Source organism: Malaclemys terrapin, chromosome 10 (assembly GCF_027887155.1).
Source record: "Malaclemys terrapin pileata isolate rMalTer1 chromosome 10, rMalTer1.hap1, whole genome shotgun sequence".
Taxonomy (NCBI): Eukaryota; Metazoa; Chordata; order Testudines; family Emydidae; genus Malaclemys; species Malaclemys terrapin.
The window spans coordinates 9,775,328-9,791,473 of NC_071514.1; positions in this window are offsets into that span (position 1 = coordinate 9,775,328).

Here is a 16,146-nt window from a genome sequence, read left to right on the forward strand (position 1 = left end):
AAAAGACAGCCCCCAACCCAAAGAGCTTGCAGTCCATAAGACAAGAGATGACAGATTGGATGAAGAGAGATGGGCGAGAACAAGGAAACAATGAGACAACATTGTCTAAACAGACTAGACACATCCTGGACAGAGGAAGGGGTAGAACACTCCAGCAGAGTGAACAATGTGGTGGGGTGTGTGTCTGATTCGGTCACAGAGATTCCCTTGGGACTGTCACCTGATGTGCTGAATTTACCTCTGAGCCCATTTTCCCTGACAGCTTGGGACTCCAAAACCTTGCCTTGTTGAGCCAGACACGCTAGCCTGCTGCAACACAGACCCAGGGTCTGGGCCACACCCCTAAAGCTGCAGACTAACTAAAAACAGCTCAGCATGTTACCTGTCTCCAGCACCCAGACACCCAGCTCCCAGTGGGATCCAAACCCTAAATAAATCTGTTTTACTCTGTATAAAGCTTATACAGGGTAAATTTGTAACTTGTTCACCCTCTATATCACTGATGGAGAGATATGCACAGCTGTTTGCTCCTCCAGGTATTAATCATTTTGGGTTTATTAATAAACAAAAGTGATTTTATTAAGTATGAAAAGTAAGATTTAAGTGAATTCAACAAAGTAAATCACAAAGCAAAACAAAACAAAACACACAAGTCTAAACTTAATACATTAAGAAACTGATTACAGGTAATATCCCACCCTCAAAGATGTTCCAATAAGCTTCGTTCACAGATTAGACTCCTTCCTAGTCTAGGCCCAATCCTTTCCCCTGGTACAGTCTTTGTTAGTTCCAGCAGACATCTCAGGTGATAAGCAGGGGTTTTCTCATGGCTGGCCCTCTTTGTTCTGCTCCACCCACTTTTATAGCTTTGGCACAAGGCGGGAATCTTTTGTCTCTCTGGGTCCCCACCCCTCATTCTAAATGGAAAAGTACCAGATTTCAGATGGATTTCATTATCAAGTGACATGGTCACATGTCACTGTAAGACCCCTAGTCTCCATTCCCCATGGGCTCATCCACACGGACCCAGGAAGGCTTTCAAGTAACTAAGGCCATTTACAACTGATTGTTTCTGGAGCACGCTTAATGGCCTCCACATAATATGTTTACATCAGTGATACAAGTTTATATCTTATTCTCCTAACTCCATATATAGAAATAATACATGCAAACAAAAAGGATGAACACATTTAGTAGATTACAAGCTTTCTAATGACACCATATAAGGGGTATTTAGCGTAAAGCATATTCCAGTTATGTCAGATTCATAAGCATATATCCATAAAACATATATAGTGCAACATCACAGTGGGCAAATGTCATGTTAGTTCCATGATGCGGGGGGAGGGTTACCTACAAGAGATCAGCTAATTGGGAAGGGAAGGAAGAGAAGAGGACAGAGCATGAGGCGGGAACTGCAATGGAGTTCCATGTGATTTACCAGGGTGAGATTGGAGTCAGGCCCTAGATGCTTAATAACAGAAATCACAAACAAAGTTTTTAGTTCAGATGAAGAAACCAACAAGAGAGATTCATTTCTCCATAGACCATTCCCTGTCTCAGATGACAATGCAAAGGTTTTGTGTGGAAGAGGAAAGTTTGGATTTCTAATGGCTTTCAGAAACAAACACAAACTGCAGTGTAGCAACTGAAAGTTAAACTTGCCTTCTAGGGTTATAGTCCTGTCCCTGACTGATCTGTTAGGCTTTGTTTATGATACAGAGACCAAATGATTTAAGTTTTTTTGATTTACACAAACCCACTTATGCAGAACACAGTAACATAGTAAAGTGCCAAAGAAGAAGGAAGACGCACTGATGAGAAACAGATATCACAGCCATTAGTATTGATTGGCAATTGATCAGGGTATGAGTAAGCAAAGGCCTGGAAATTCAGTGTGTAATAGGCACAGAATGATTAGTGTGTGTAAAGAAACTTGATTTAATCTGGTTCAAAAGGTGCATTTCCCATGAAGATGCACTTTGGTCAGAAGGCACAAACTCATTAGCACACAAATAAGAGCCATGTAGGGAGCCTTGTGATCAGGATTACTGAAGACCATTTCTTCACAAACAAGAAGATCTGAAAATATTTTTCAGAGGATACCTTCAATCAATAGCTTCATGTTCAAGACTCCATGGGTAGCCTCACCTGGGGGTCTTAGTTTATCTAATTCAGGGGTTGGCAACCTCTGGCACGCGGCTTGCCAGGGTAAGCAACCTGGCGGGCCAGGCCAGTTTATTTACCTGCTGACGCGGCAGGTTCGGCCAATTGCGGCCCCCACTGGCCGCAGGCGATAGCTCAGTGGTTTGAGCATTAGCCTGCTAAACCCAGGGTTGTGAGCTCAATGCTTGAGGGGGCCACTTGGGGATCTGGGGCAAAATCAGTACTTGGTCCTGCTAGTGAAGGCAGGGGGCTGGACTTGATGACCTTTCAAGGTCCCTTCCAGTTCTAGGAGATGGAATATCTCCATTATATATTATATAATAGGGGCGGCAGAAAGCGGCGTGGGCGAGGGATGTGCTGGCCGTGGCCTCTCACCTCCCCTATTGGCCTGGGATGGCAAACCACGGCCAGTGGGGGCTGCGATTGGCCGAATCTGCCGCGTCAGCAGGTAAATAAACTGGCCCCGCCCACCAGGGTGCTTACCCTGGCGAGCCGCGTGCCAGAGGTTGCCAACCCCTGATCTAATTAGTTGTTTTTGAAGACTGCTCTTGGCCAAACCTTTATCATATTACTGAAGTAATATTTCGAATAATTTTTTTTGGAGGGGGAGGAATTTGTGCTTCGGAAAAGACACGGATCCTGAGTGCTTGTTGATGAACAAAGTCTTTTGTTTAGCCAGTAGTCGGTTCCTAAATGGCTCAAGCTTAGGCATACCTGAAAGCGCTTCCTTTTGAATGTGTGTCTATTATCTATCTATATAAAAAAATTGTCATCTTGACAGAGGTATGTGAGTTAACTCTTATTACATGTATACCGAGCTAAAATGACATTGCGTTTCACTCTTGCCCTGGGACCTAATGAGCTTCAGCACTTGAGAAGTGAAAGACCAATAACTTAATCCACTGTTTGAAGCAATCCCTGTTTTTAAAGTAGTGGCTGTATTTGATTAAGCCACCGTAAAGCTCAGCAGAGCTGTGTCAAGTTAAATTATATTCTTTCAAGTAAAAATGCCATTTTACATGTAACGTCAAACTTCAGACTTATTGCGTTTTTAAAAGACTGAGTACCATTTATTTACATCTAGCCAGATTTAACAGCCACATGGCCAGTTAATAACAATCTGCAGCCTGGGGATGCTACAGGAATGGGTGTATTTTAAAGAACTAAAATGATTTATAGCTTAAGAATGTTGGGCCAGATTTGCAAAGATATTTAAATCTGTAGGCACCTTAAATAAGTGCCTAGTGCAGGGATCTGCAACCGTTGACATGTGGCCTGCCAGGGCAAGCCCCCTGGCGGGCTGGGCTGGTTTGTTTACCTGCTGCATCTGCAGGTTTGGCTGATCGCAGCTCCCACTGGCCGCGGTTCGCCGTTCCAAAGGTGGCCAATCCCTGGCCTAGTGGTTCTTCAAAAGCTCCTAACCCCCATTGATTTCAGTGACTTAAGTGCCTAACCTGCTTAGATGCTTCTGAAAATCTCATTAAGCACCTATCTGCACCTTAAGGCACCTAATTACTTTTATAAATATGGCCCATTTATCAGAGTGATTAAAAAAGTAGCAGATTTGTCATAATCTTCTCTTTTTTTAAAATTTTATTTAATCCTGGGTGAAATCCCTGCCCTGTTGAAATAAAGAGAACATTTGCTATCGACTTCAGTGGGACCAGGATTTCAGGATCCCCTAAATTTTGGTGCTTATGAAAGTGAGAGGCTGATCAAAATTAGTTCTGCCACTGACACAGCAATCCGCTACTTAACCTACAGCCCCCCACAGGATAATCTAGTCCTGTGCATTTCCTGAGCAAAGACTATCCAACAATGGCAAAGTGTTTGATATGGAAATATCAACGTGTACACAGAAGCACCAGCTTGACCCCCCCCCCCCAAAAAAGCTCATTTCATTTGTGACCTGCGTCATATTTGGACCTCAATCTGCCAAAGTAAAAGACTAATCAACTATAACCATTAGATCTGGAAACGACCAATGAGGTCACCTAATGCACCCCTGTTCCTTACATTATACAAAAGCACAGCTTCACCAGGACTTCAGGTGATCAACTCCATACCTTAGAAACTTGAGGCACTGACCAGCTATATTACCATTAAATCAACTTTGTTCGGTTTCTAGCCCAGGCCAGAATTGGTTGGGGAAAATGCATTGTGTGTATTGGCCTGGGTAGTTTCTTTGGCTCTTCAATCTCAATTGCTCAATATGCAGTGACAAAGAATTGTAGTTTAAAATGTGTAGATGTGCAAAAAGGGACCAAGCTAAAGTTGGCAACCAAATATATAGTTAGGTACAAGGTACAAGTACAAGTTGTTTGCAGGGGCATGCGCAAGGATTTAAGTTTGACTGCTTTTGGAGGGGCATGTTAAAAACAGATTAAACCATCTCAACACATGCACATACATCATATGCACAGAACTAAACAGCAGCACACTCACCATTTCAACAAACATCCATGCTGGTTTTTTTCCCATTCTAGCACTACAGCAGAACTCTAGCATTAATCCACTGTGAATACATAATTGGGGGTGGTGGGAGGGGTAAATGTGTGCAAATCAAGTATGTGTATATCCATAAACCTCCTGTTACGGGGGTACGTGTACAATCCGAGTTTGCATGCGCTCATAACTGCATGTTATAAGGAAATACGTTTACTTCGGTTTGGGAGTGCCAGGGAGAGAAAGCACAAGAGAAAGTGAACTGATCTGCAGAAATACATATATTTTTGAAGATGGGGGGGAGGCATGCTCCTGCTTGCCCCCCTTTTGTGCATGCCACTGCTTGATCTCAAACTTCAGTAGAAGCTTGAATTCTGAGCACCTCTAAAAAGCAGGTCATCTTTTATTTAGATCAGATGCCTAAATATGGCTTTTAATATTAGTTACTCGCGTTTGAAAATATTGGCCAAAATGTATTCTGAAGGAACCGGGATGGATTCAAGCCATCTCCCAATACACCACTGGTGAAGTTTTAACAGTGCTGATGCATAGTATATTCTCAGCAGACATGAGATGTTAATTCTGCATGCCATGGCCACAGTACCTGGGGTCTGCCAGCAGTGATGGGTGGAAACACAGACATTTTGCTGTCTTTCACCTGCCAGTGCAGAGGAAATAAATGTCATGCATTTTAGTATCAGATCATTTGAGAAGCCAGAGGTTTGCTTAATACAGGAAGATCTAATCCCACTAGTAATTTCTCCCCATATGTGATTGTATATGTGGTATGTGAATCAACCATTAAGTCGAGTGCTTGGTAGCTGGAACACTTCAGACCCAATACCAGAATGCCTTGGGAAGCCGAACAAAGTTTTCTTCTTCACTGTACTCATGGGAAGAAGTAGTTTTCCCTCTTGGAGGTTAAAATATTTGAAAAGTTTGGTCCTATATAAAATTCAGTTTGTGCCGTTGAAGTTCTAACACTGTTTACCTGAAATGTTTCTATAATTCGTAAACTTTTGAGTTTCAGGTTGGTGATTTGCGAGCAGCAGATTGCACTCTCCTGAACTAAATCTAACAAGCGCCACAAAGTGAAAATAAACTGGAGAGACTTGAAATAAAAATCACTTCAAGAAATCTAAGCGTGGTGAGGGTTTTTTTCCCCTCCCTCCCACTTTAAGCCAACTAAACTCCCAACACATTCTGATCATCTCGACACAGTGTGTCTGTGCTGGTGACAACTGATTCATGTGTACATTTGCATATCCCCTCAGTGCCAGCAGCAGAATACAAAATGGGTCCTCCTGCTCTGGCAGATGACACAGCGCTGGCAAATCAGGAGGAGCTGTCAAAAACAGCTGTCCATTAAAAGAGTTTGCTGAAACAACTAAGAGCTGTTTGAAAATGCTAGGTGGTAGAATTTAATTGGAGTAGCAACTGTTCAAAATTAAGATTAAAAGGACCAGTTGGTAAAAGGGAGTTTCAGGTTTTTTGTTTGATTGTTTTTAAAACATAAAATATTTATTTAGGTTTTTACAAACTTAAGTTTGACGGTTTCTTGTGGCTCCTTGCTCATGCTGCATCTCCTATATCCGTTAACATGGTCAGACCCATAAAATAATCTTTTACAGATTAAGACTATCAAATATCCAAACCTCTGCCCGGGACATTTAATCTTTGTTATATTTTAGAAACCAGATCAAGAATTTGTTCAGATTAAACTTTTGAAAATTGGCCTTCATTTGTGCGTGTGCAAACAGTCACCTGATACTTTGGAACACTAGTAGCATGGTGGATTTCATAGCTTGTGCATACTAGTAATGAAATGCATACATACAAAAACCCAAGCTCAAATTTTCCTACTTGGGCTCTCAGTGACAGACCCTACTGCATATACATCACAGTTTGCAATCTCTGCCGGAGTCTAAGGCCTTGTCTACACTACGAGAGTAGTTCGATTTTACTTAAATCGAATTTTTGGAATCGATATTGCAAAGTCGAACGTGTGTGTCCACACTAAGGACAGTAATTCGACTTTGTGAGTCCACACTAACGGGGAAAGCGTCGACATTGGAAGTGGTGCACTGTGGTCAGCTATCCCACAGTTCCCGGAGTCCCCGCTGCCCATTGGAATTCTGGGTGGAGCCGCAAATGCCTTCTGGGTAAAAAAAAGGTGTCCAGGGTGCTTTTGGGTAACTGTCGTCATCCGTCCATCACTCCCGCCCTCCCTCCCTGAAAGCGCCGGCGGGAAATCAGTTCGCGCACTTTTCTAGTCAGTGACAGCGCGGACGCCACAGCACTGCGAGCATGGAGCCTGCTGCAACCATCACTGCAGTTGTGGCCGCTCTCAACGCCTCGCAACTTATCATACACCTTTCCCTGAGGCAGATGCAGAAAAGTCAGGCGAGGAGGCTACGTCAACGCGGTGATGGCCTGAAGTCTGAGAGTAGCACAGACCTCTCAGAAAGCAGGGGACCCAGCGCCGAGAACATCACGGTGGCAATGGGTCATGTTGATGCCGTGGAAAGGAGATTCTGGGCACGGGAAACAAGCACTGAGTGGTGGGACCGCATAGTGCTGCAGGTCTGGGATGAATCCCAGTGGCTGCGAAACTTTCGCATGCGGAAGGGAACTTTCCTGGAACTTTGTGAGTTGCTGTCCCCTGCCCTGAAGCGCAATGACACCCGGATGCGAGCAGCCCTGACTGTCCAGAAGCGAGTGGCCATAGCCCTGTGGAAGCTTGCAACGCCAGACAGCTACCGGTCAGTCGCGAACCAGTTTGGGGTGGGCAAATCTACCGTGGGGGTTGTTGTGATGCAAGTAGCCAAGGCAATCGTTGATGTACTGCTGCCAAAGGTAGTGACCCTGGGAAACGTGGAGGCGATCATAGATGGCTTCGCAGCGATGGGATTCCCAAACTGCGGTGGGGCCATAGATGGAACTCACATCCCTATCCTGGCACCGGAACACCAGGCCAGCCAGTACATTAACAGAAAGGGCTACTTTTCCATGGTGCTGCAAGCACTGGTGGACCACAGGGGACGTTTTACCAACATCTACGTGGGATGGCCGGGCAAGGTTCATGACGCTCGTGTTTTCAGGAACTCTGGTCTGTTTAGACGGCTGCAGCAAGGTATTTACTTCCCGGACCACAAAATAACTCTTGGGGATGTGGAGATGCCTATAGTCATCCTCGGGGACCCAGCCTACCCGCTAATGCCCTGGCTCATGAAGCCCTATACTGGCGCCCTGGACACTGAAAAAGAACTCTTCAACTACCGGCTGAGCAAGTGCAGAATGGTGGTGGAGTGTGCTTTTGGCCGTCTCAAGGGGAGATGGAGAAGCTTACTGACTCGCTGTGATCTCAGCGAAACCAATATCCCCATTGTTATTGCAGCTTGCTGTGTGCTCCACAATCTCTGTGAGAGCAAGGGGGAGACCTTTATGGCGGGGTGGGAGGTTGAGGAAAATAGCCTGGCTGCTGATTACTCACAGCCAGACAGCCGGGCGATTAGAAGAGACCAGCGGGAAGCGCTGTGCATCCGGGAGGCTTTGAAAGCAAAGTTCCTGAGTGAGCAGGGTAACCTGTGACTTTAAAGTTTGTGTATTGAGAAGCTAAACCTGCCCCCATTTCTTTGCCCAGTTAATGTTGACTATCCTATCCAGTTACATACCCCCTTCACCCCACTTCCAACACACATTTCAAAATAAAAATAGTTCTACTTTGTTAAAGCACACCGTTTTCTTTAATACTGTATTCGCGGGAATTTTTTAAAACTGGGACGCAGACTGTGGTGCGGAGCGGGTGTACTGTAGTGGCGCGAATGCAGCTTCTAAACTCAAGGATTGACAGGCTCCGCTGCGGTGGGATGGTTGTTTCAACGGAGCCTGTCACCCCTCCTGATAGGGACTGTGTGTATGGGGGGGTCTATGTGACTTTGTGGCAGGGGGAGGACGGTTACAGATCCCCTGCTGTGTGGCTCTGTGATCCTGCCTAAGGACCGCCGCTTAAGATCTGTAACTGCCCTCCCCTGCCACAAAGTCACAGAGCAACCCACCCCCCACCACATAACATGAAAACAACCTCCCAGACTAACCAGGGTAACTAGTCACTGCATCACTGCACTATGTATGTGCCCTGCTGCTGTGCCTGCCCCCGACTATATACCCTGCCAAAGGTGACTGTCCTGTCGAATTACCAACCCCCTATCCCCCCCTCCTGCAAAAGAACATGATGGAAACAGTAGTTAACAGAAACGTATTTTTTATTATCAACCAAACATGGAACTGGGAAAGTGAAACTTGGACGGGGGCTTGTGTCAGGCGGGAAGGAAAGAACTTGTCAAATTTTGGGGAATGAGAGCCTTCTGCTGCTCGAGCTCTCTACAGGGGTGGAGTGAGAGTTAGCAGGGACTCTGCCGCCTCTCCTTCTGTGCACTTTGGGTGAGGGGAGTATGGGACTTGGTGGCGGGGGAGGGCGGTTAGAGATGGACTGCAGCGGGGCTCTGTCCTCCTGCCTCCGTTCCTGCAGAACATCCACAAGGCGCCGGAGCGTGTCCGTTTGCTCCCTCATTAGTCCAAGCAGGGTTTGAGTCGCCTGCTGGTCTTCCTGACGCCACCTCTCCTCCCGATCCATGTTGGCTTGGTGCATTCGGGTCAAGTTCTCCCGCCACTGGGTCTGCTGTGCTGCCTGGGCTCTGGAGCAGGCTATAAGCTCCGAGAACATGTCCTCCCGTGTCCTCTTCTTCTTATGCCTAATCCGCGCTAGCCTCTGGGAGTGTGATGACAGGCTAGGTTGTGAGACAGTCGCAGATGGGGCTGTGGGAATGGGAAAAAGGGAGTGAATTCCTCAGAAAGATAAATGTAGTTGTGAACAAAGAACATAGTCTTTCTCTGTTAACAAGACCATGCACAGCACCTCTCACATGCGCACTCAGCACAAGGTCGAATTCTCGGCCTTCGCATTCAGTGCCTGGGGTCTTGCACAGCACATTTGAGAACCGTGTCAGGACAACGGAATTTCTGTTGCAGGCAGACATGGTAAGCCGTAGACTTGTGGCAGCTTAAAACTTTAATATTAGCAATGGCCTCATTTCACATTGAAATCAATGTCAGTCCCTGCTGCCAGCAATTCGGCAAGCAGGAAGTCTGCTCCTGTCCCACACCCTCGCGGCTGTCCCCGGGAACGATCCCTTTCGGCTGCCCCTCTCCCGCCTCCACCGCGTGGCTGCAAACCAGCGGTTACAGTTCTGTAAAGGAACGGCAAAGCAGTCCCAACACTAACATTCCCCTACCTCATTCAAAGCAGGTCATCATGAGCGACATCACCCTCATGAGGATCTCTGACAGCGAGAAAGAGAGAATGCTCCGGGAAAGCCTGCAAAGACCAGGGCCGTATGCCGCCATGCTGTGCAGAGCAATGATTCCAGAGTACTTGATAGTCTCGTGGCGTGGCAACGTGTCCTACTACGGAGGACCCAATAAGGCCGCTCTCCCCAAGAACCTAATGCAGCGGATTTCCAATTACCTCCAGGAGAGCTTCCTCGAGATGTCACAGGAGGATTTCTGCTCCATCCCCGGACATATAGACCGCATTTTACTGTAGCTGCTGTAGCAGTGACTAACCAGTAGAGCGGCTTGGGCAGGACAATCATGCAAAACCGGACATTGCTAGATTTTTTTTCAATAGTTGCACTGCCCATGACTGAACCGTTAAGCTAATCAAACTAATCATGAGAAACCCATTTTTTAAATTGTTAATATTCCTGTTCTGTTACAAATAAATGTTTAGATTTTTACAACACTTACTGGCTGATCCTTCCCCAGATTCTGTGTCCGGGGTAACGGCTGGGGAGGGTTGGTAGGGGATCTCTGTAAGGGTGATGAAGAGATCCTGGCTGTCGGGGAAATCAGCGTTGTGAGCGCTGTCGACTGCCTCGTCCTCCTCATCTCCTTCCTCATCTTCCCCGTCCGCTAACATGTCCGAGGATCCAGCCGTGGACACTATCCCATCCTCAGAGTCCACGGTCACTGGTGGGGTAGTGGTGGCGGCCGCACCGAGGATGGAATGCAGTGCCTCGTAGAAACGGGATGTCTGGGGATGGGATCCGGAGCGTCCGTTTGCCTCTTTGGTCTTCTGGTAGCCTTGTCTCAGCTCCTTGATTTTCACGCGGCACTGCGTTACATCCCGGCTGTATCCTCTCTCTGCCATGTCTTTAGAGATCTTCTCGTAGATCTTTGCATTCCGTCTTTTGGATCGCAGCTCGGAAAGCACGGACTCATCGCCCCACACAGCGATGAGATCCAAGACTTCCCGATCAGTCCATGCTGGGGCCCTCTTTCTATTCTGAGATTGCACGGCCATCACTGCTGGAGAGCTCTGCATCGTTGCCAGTGCTGCTGAGCTCGCCACGATGTCCAGACAGGAAATGAGATTCAAACTGGCCAGACAGGAAAAGGAATTCAAATTCAAATTTTCCCGGGGCTTTTCCTGTGTGGCAGTTCAGAGCATCCGAGCTCGTACTGCTGTCCAGAGCGTCAACAGAGTGGTGCACTGTGGGATAGCTCCCGGAGCTATTAGCGTCGATTTCCATCCACACCTAGCGTAATTCGACATGGCCATGTCGAATTTAGCGCTACTCCCCTCGTCGGGGAGGAGTACAGAAGTCGAATTAAAGAGACCTCTATGTCGAACTAAATACCTTTGCGGTGTGGACGGGTGCAGGGTTAATTCGATGTAACGGCGCTAACTTCGACATAAACGCCTAGTGTAGACCAGGCCTAAGCAAACAAACTTGCATAGACACAAGTAGAGGCTGAAGTAGGGGCCCTTTCAAATATGCCCCTTAATGTGAATGTTTTGTTGATGAAAGACACAAGTGCACTGACCCAGGAAAATAAAATCCTCGTTTGGGGCTTGATCCAAAGCTATTGAAGTCAATGGTAAGCCCTGCATTGACTGCAATGGGTTTTAGATCAGGAACCAAATGCAACATGGGTAGCAGAAGTACAGCCTTCCTTTGAACACACAGTTTTGAGCAATGTGCCTCCAATCTCACTTGTTGAGCCCCCTTCCACCCCCGTGGGTGAGAGTGGCTAATTTAATCTCAAAGGCCTATTTTGTCCTTTGTTCTTCTCTTGTGTGAGAAGTGCTGGACTGTGGTGATAATTGATGCCAAAATACAAATAATTTGAAACAAAAAACATGGAGACTTATTAATGTCAATAACATTTTAAATTGTACGTTTGCTGATTTCTATCTGTGGTAAACTATACTTTTCATTAACTCTGCAGCACATTGCAAAACCCTCTGTTTTCTCAATCCACACACCCCCACACCATTTTCATGGCATTACTTGCTGTATGGCAGATATATTTAATTACACTATAGGTCTGAGGACAAAGGGTAGTTTTTAGTTAAGGGTCAAGCCTGGGATTCAGAAGATCTGGGTCCAATTCATGGCTTTACCTCAAATTCCCTGCATGACCTTGGGCCCTTAGATCTGATTCAGTAAAGTGCTTCAGCATCACCTAAACATTTACCTAAGCACACACTTACGTGCCTTAAACATGTGTTTAAATTTAAAGATGAATTTAACTGCTTTAATTAATCAGGTCCTTGCTCTCTCTCTCTCTGCCTCAGTTCCCCATGTATCAAATGAGAGTAAGGATCCTTCCTTTCTTCTGCTTTGTGTCTGCCTTGTCTATTTTAGATCCAAAGAGTTTGGAACATGGACTGTCTCGTACTTTCTGTATTAGGACAACGAGGCCTCAATCTCAGTTGGGGAATAATATGAATGATAAATAATCAAAATATACATGAGCCTAGATACGTTAGTATCTTCAGACTTACAATTTTGCTTTGGATGGCCTAAAACAGCATGAAAGAATTCAGAGTAGTTATGGACATTCTTCTGTAAGATCTAAGAAGTTTTAGGATTGAGATCATTATCACTTTTTAGTCAGTTGCTACCCCCCTTTAAAAAATAAAATCTGTTTTAAAATGTAAACATAAAACTAGAACAATAAATCAACAAATGTGCAGGTACTAAAATTACATTTCCTGGTCTGAAAGAAAAAATAGAAGTTGAAAAGGCATTTGACTCAGCTTCTGAGTAGAAACCTTACAGTAATGCCTGTGACTGCAAGTATATATGCAATACATTGCAGCCAGAAGTAGCAGCGACAGCTGGTGGGTTAGTAAACAGATTTCATTTTTGGGTTTTTTTTCCTGAAAATTATACTTCTTTTTTCTTTAATATGATTCTTCTCTACATCTTTGGTTTCCATTCAATGATGAGACCCTTTCCAATTTGTATCCAAGCTCCATTAAATATTTTATTGGACTTAAAACAGATAAATAAAATAAAACAAAAAACCCAAACAATTTGTCACATTCCATTGAAGTTTGTAGTCTGTTGACATTATACAGGTCTAGTGTCTAGCAAAGGTTGGAAGAGGGTGGGGGTAAAGAGAGAACATGTTAAGAGATACACACACAGTCAAACACATGGATACTGGCACATCAGTCCTCTGAGGGGTTTTTTATTATTATTTTCAGCAGAGTTTTATTTGTGTCTTCACTTCCATTCTGAAATTTCCTCCAGGACATTCCTGCTTTTATCCCCCCACCTCCCTCCCTAAACTGCTCAAAATCTCTGCTGACTGAGGTAGACTTGAGGAAAAATAAAAATACCCCCTCCCCCAAACAATCCAGAAGAAATTACCTAACAACATGAAAGACATCAAGACTGTTATTGTCTCTTTCTTTGCATGTATATTCATATACATCTATTCTTTGATATATTGGGGTGAGAACTAGTTTTAGGAATAGGTTGAAGGAGAGAATTTCAATTCAAAAATTGTAATTTCCGTATGTATTAAAGAACTGTATTTAAAGATCTATTTTATGTCAACTAGCTTTTAATTGTTCATCGGCCTCAGGGGTAAATTTTGAGCCAGTCACATACACAGCTCCTGTTAACAGTAATCAGGGTTGTTCACACTACTCCTTGTGTGGAAGATGTAGCCTTCAGGGAATAGACAACTATGCTTCAGATGGAATCTGTTACTTTATTATTTCTTTTCATATCTAAATAATGCCCACACACAAGGAGATCAGTGCAGAAAGGCTAGTAATGTCCAAAGTAGTAAAATAGTTTAATTTCTAGCATTGGTAATGCAACTTCCAACTTGTAAAACAAAACAAAACCACAACCCACCAACCATCCCATAATATGAAATTGTAATGTACCTATACATCCAAACCTGGAAGGTGCTATGTGCCCCCTCCATGAGTGTGATGGGTGATGAGACAGTTCGGCACCTCACAGAATCAGTGATGCTGAGAATGGATCGGAATCCATCACTATTTTGGAAGTTAATATACCTTTTCCACTTCTCTTTATGCAATCATCGGCTATCGATTTATGTACATAAACAGTATTGTATGTCATTTTTTTTATACGTGTTCATGTGTGGACTGTAATACATGAAGGAGCAACTTTTATATTAGTTCATGTATACATCAACATATGGACTCTTAAGTGTTTGCACATACATTCCTAATATATTTACATTAAAAAAAATCACTTTATATAAAGCCCCTACATGGGGGAAAAAACATGTACTTACAAATTATACTATCAACAAAAAGATTGTCCACTGCCTTTGCACACACATATACATGTATGTTTATATACATACACTTATATAAATATATACGTGTTTATATATATATATATATATATATATACACACATACACACTGAATAATCAGACTCTCAGTCACCCCAACACAAGACATGTATCACAGCAAAGACATGAAGAAAAGATTAAGCCCTTCACCCCAAAAAACCTACCAACCTTCTCTCACTACCTAGCCTCACAAAGGTCCTTGTGAGTCAGGGAGAAAAGATTAGCCTGGCTGGTGGAAAATACCATTCAAATCTGAAAATGCACAATGCTTTGGTTCCATTGGCTCTGAGGCAAAATCAATAACATGGTTTCAATGCCCGAAGCGTCTAGTGGATTCAATCTTGCAATAGTGTATTTTATTATTGATAACTGGGCCAAAAGTTAAAATTTATGGGAAGCAAAAGTAAAGTAGTGCATTAATTTAAGTGGCATTCCTAAAAGGAATGAAGAACTTTCAACTACAGCTGAGGTAACACTGTTTTAGCTTGATGAAAAATTAGCTTTTAGGGTGTAAGTTCTGGGCAGTTTTAGGAAGCATTGTAAAACTTCTTACTCAGTCCTTCTACTAACCACATATATTGGAATTCCCTTGGTAATTTGTCTCCTGTTTGGTATTCCACCATCTTAGGGCAGCTAGCGCCATATATGTAGCTTTGAAGGAAACAAGAGTATCCAGTATGTTTCATATGCTGGGGAAAATGTGTTGATCTAAATTACAGTGTAATTGGTTGACCTAAAAGGCACATCATTAAATAATCATATAGGAGAATAAGCTGGTATCTTGTACATTATTGTAATTACTGAATCAAGATCCATTCCATAACGAGGGGCCCACACTGGAGGTAAACAAAGTGTACAAGTCTAGGTAGCTCAAATCCATTAAACTGGAGAGTTGTCACAGTGATCATCATGGCATTGTGTTAGGCTAAGGACTAGAAAGTGACTGCAGCAATTGTAAAGAACCCAATAAAAGAGGTAGAGGATTTGATTAAAGGGATTGGCAACCTTTGGCACGAGGCCCATCAGGGAAAGCCCCTGGCGGGCCGGGCTGGTTTGTTTACCTGCAGCGTCCGCAGGTTCGGCTGATCACAGCTCCCACTGGCTGCGGTTCGCTGTTTCAGGCCAATGGGGGCTGCGGGAAGTGGCGCGGGCCGAGGAATGTGCTGGCCACCCTTCCCACAGCCCCCATTGGAAAGTCCACAAATTAACAATGATTTTCTTTTAGAAAGTACTTTAGATTAACAAGCATTTTAACTAGCAGGTCTGAGGCAAACTAATGACTGGATGTTCTCTCTCCCCCAGGTTTTCTTGGACTGAGTGCATTACTGCAGGGCAAAGAGCAGAGTATCATACCAGTTGGGCAGAAGCTCTTAGCTTTCCTTGAAACAAACCTCTAAAACCAGTGCACACAGGCCACTGAGAAGCCATTTTAACTAAGTAAAGCTGCCATGATGGTTATCAGCAGGGCAAAATCCAAAAGCAATCTCTGGGTCCAGCTACATACGATGGGGTCAACTGCAGAGGCAACACTGATCTCAGCCAGAGCAAAGGTGGCTGTACATACAAATGTAAATTGAGAAAGAAAAAAAAAAGGGTGGGGGGTATGGAGAAATGAGGGATCACTCTTAAATCAAACGCTGTGGCAGGTCACATTGCTCACTCATCTGTGTGTGCACTTCGTGACTCTCATTCCGTTCTTCTGGATTCTCAAACAAAGTGCAGAGTCCTAAAAATATTTGGAACTATTACAAAGCATAAATTAATAATGTGTCGGGAAAATGGAAAAAGGTGCCTTGGGCCTACTTAGAGCACAAAATGATCTCAACCATTATTCAACAA